Raw genomic sequence first — 3,655 nt, 5'->3', positions numbered from 1 at the left:
TTTATTAGGATTCACCGAGTTTCGTGCTGACCAGTTATAGATCTTTGATGTACCCATTGGGATTATAGGGGTTCAGGATATTTACTTAACTTGAGAATGAGTGTACCTTATGGTCTTATGCCTATTAGGTTTTAGTTAAATACTCTCTTTCTTTTTCGTCCTCCCTAAGTCGGTGTGCTTTCCTTTTAGGTTTCCATTCATTTGACCTCTATCGTTTTCACGACCCAAAGTACACCTTAGAGGTGATATGATGTATAAAATCCCTAGAGGCCCTACACAATCCACTAGGCATGAGAACAACAAAACATAGTAGACAAAAGTAGAAAATCTCATATCAATAGAAGAGTCTGACATAAAAGCGGAAATCTACTCAAAGTTTTGACAAGGCAATCTACTATATCAAAAGAACAGTTGGGACGTAACTCATACACCATATACAAATCTTAAAGTATATGACGAAAACAATGACAACTCATTCCCTCGAAGTATGAGGACTCACAATCCACTAGCAATAGTAGTCCAAGCTAGCCACAGGTGAGAGGAGAGGAAGCAACGAACCCTATATTATTAGACAATATAGGCACAAGTATGAATTAGTAGATGGAATACACTAAGTATGATGGATATGCAATAAAACAAAAAACATGATCATAATAGAACATAAATGAAAACATGATATGCATGACAAAGCTAAGACATAGTAAAAACATTAAAGAAGAATTGTAAATTATGAACATAGTCAATGCATCTTAAAATCATAGCAAAAATTTTATAAAACTTTAGAAGTTACTTCAGTTCTTTTGTTATATATTTACCATTAACAGACATAGACCAGATAAACTATAACATGGAATCCGGTGTCTTTCTCCCACACTGAAGAAGAGATGTCCTAACTTGCCAAGGCAAGGACCTTAAACTTCTAGATTAGGTGGATACACTAGCTATGTTTTTCTAAGAAAAATCCTACGGGCACGTAGTTAGGGACAAAGATATTGCTACTAGAAACCCGACCTCTACCAACGAGAGAGCCTCTATCTCAATGTCCTCTCGATGCTAAGTAAACTCCCAATAAAATTAGTCATTATCATATGAAAATCCTCATACATGGAAAAGTAAAATATTAATTTACCAATTGAAGCTTGAGTCTTCGTTGAGTAGCTGATTAAATTGTGAATCATGCATGTCGGATAAACCCTTTCATAAATCAAGATTCCTTAATATGTGAAAATATTCTTTCACAATTTCATTGATGCTATTATCAACATCCTTCATATAAAAAATCATGCATGTATTTCATGAATCATATGCATAAGTTCATAGATTTCTTCATAAACTCATATATTCATATGTTTATAGTCAAAATCATGAATAATGCATAGGTCTTATAAAAACCAATTGGAAATCATGTAGTTTAATCAAAACATGCTTAGGAAAATAGAAATTGAACAATTAAATCAACATCAACTAAGACCCATGAAGATCACAAGAAACCCTAAAAAAACTAGGTGAAATTAAAGTTGGAGAATTGAGAACTTTTGGGACTCAATGGGTGAATGAAACCCATTTATTAATTCCAACGTACCTTGACGATCAAAGCCCAAAAATAATGGAGGAAAAAGGACATTTGAAGCTTGAGCACTAGATTCTTCCTTGAAGCTTGAGAGGATTTGGAAGTGATGAACTTGGATGGGATTTGGGAATTTTGAGGGAATGAAAAGGGTTTTTTGGTGGATTTAGGAATAAAAAAGATAGTTATAGGTCTTAAAATTAGGGTTAAAATGACACAGTATTGGCATTAAATGCATAGGAAAAGATGCTAATACCCTTAAGAGATAACTGTCAAATAGCACCGACAACGTCGACCTACAATCCATAGGAATTCCTACGGACAGTCCTGGTCATTCATAGGGTCAACTACTGAGGGCCAAAATTCCAAGAAACTTGCACATGATCCTTCTACGAATCTTTTATTTTTCTATGGTCCGTAGAAAAGTTCTTCCAAAAACTTTTACCAAGTCATAGACCTCTTCTACGGACCTCTTCTTCCGGGCCGTAGAACTTTCTATAGAATGTCCTGGTGGTCCTTAGGAAAGTTCAGAGACTCAATTTTCCCCATCCTTCAAGACCCTTTCTATGATCCCTTCTACGGATCGTAGGACTTTCTTCGGTCCGTAAGGAGATCGTGGGAATTGAAAAAATGGTAAGTTTCAACAACTTTTCGTTCTAACCCGACTTTTCAATTTTTGAGCTATTACAATGTATCCCTCGGGAACACTCATCCTTGAATTGGACTCACTGGATGGCCACCATCATCCAAGACTACCAAGAAAGGTATGGGACTTTTGGGCATTGCCCTTCTCCTTTGTTTCCATGAATAGAGTAGGAGAGAAACTAATAACCCAACATGAATGTAAATTTCACCAAAATGAACATAAACATGGAGAATCAGTCTAAGCTAAATCATAACATTGAAATTAAGTTTTTTTTTAACATTCATGCATATGAAAAGATGAGAATGACAAAAACGCATGAATATGAAAAATGAACCACGTGAAACTAATACCTCAAACTAGAGTAGGAGCAGAAGGAAAGAGATAAGGATATTGCGACATCATATCATCTTCGGCCTCCCAAGTAGAACCCTCAACTAATTGATTTTTTCAGAGAACATTTTACGGAAGCAACTTCTTTGTGTCTTAAATTTCGAACTTGCTAGTCTAAAATCTCAACCGAAATCTCTTCATAAGAAAGAATTTCCTTAACCCGCAAACCTTCTAAATATATAATGGATGTCAAATCTCCAACACACTTCTTCAACAAAGATACTTGGAATACGGGAAGTGTAACGACCCGAGAGCACCCCCTAGTCGTTACCGGTGTATTCGACCTCGAAGAGGTCTTATACAAGACCTTAGCATTCGTCATAGCATGTATCATAGAATAAAAAATTGCGGAAAATTTAAAAATTTTACTTTGGAGGTTCAACTTCACTTCATATATGAAAAAAATAGAATCTAACTTTGTCACAATGCACCATCTAGACATAGGAGTATCGAAAATGGGACTTAACCCTTACATCAATAAGAAGTCTTGCAAATAGGAAGTACAACAATGTCTTTCAACATTAGCAAAGAGCTAAACATAGAAGCTAGATCATAGGGTCTTGTCCTCGGACTTGAGGACTCACCAACTTGGGGAAGCAACTCCAAGTGTCTTGAGAAGTAAGCTTGAATCCTCAACGGCCCTAACCTAAATGTTTGGGAAAAGGGAGAAAATATGGGTTAGTACAACACACGTACTAAGTATGGCTACTATGCATAAAAACCATTGAAACATGCACAAAAGGACGTTTTAGCAAAACATGCTTGTTACCAAGTAAATCCAATATGCACACAAAGTAAGAATCATAGTCCAATCCAACATAATATCATCCCAACATGTAGACAACCCAAGAAATACTAGTGCAATGCAAATAATAGAACCCCATAACCCTATTCAAAGCCAAGTATCACATTAAGCAACCTACTTCATGCATACATTCATAAGATCATATTTCATCATAACTTACCATATTCATAATGATCATACATAACATAGCTTCAACATACATAAGTAATAATCATCATAATCATAAGAGAACACTACAACAACCATC

The sequence above is a fragment of the Solanum tuberosum genome, unplaced genomic scaffold, assembly GCF_000226075.1.
Source record: "Solanum tuberosum cultivar DM 1-3 516 R44 unplaced genomic scaffold, SolTub_3.0 scf00001, whole genome shotgun sequence".
In the NCBI taxonomy this organism is placed as follows: domain Eukaryota; kingdom Viridiplantae; phylum Streptophyta; class Magnoliopsida; order Solanales; family Solanaceae; genus Solanum; species Solanum tuberosum.
Note: the sequence above shows the minus strand (reverse complement) of the source record.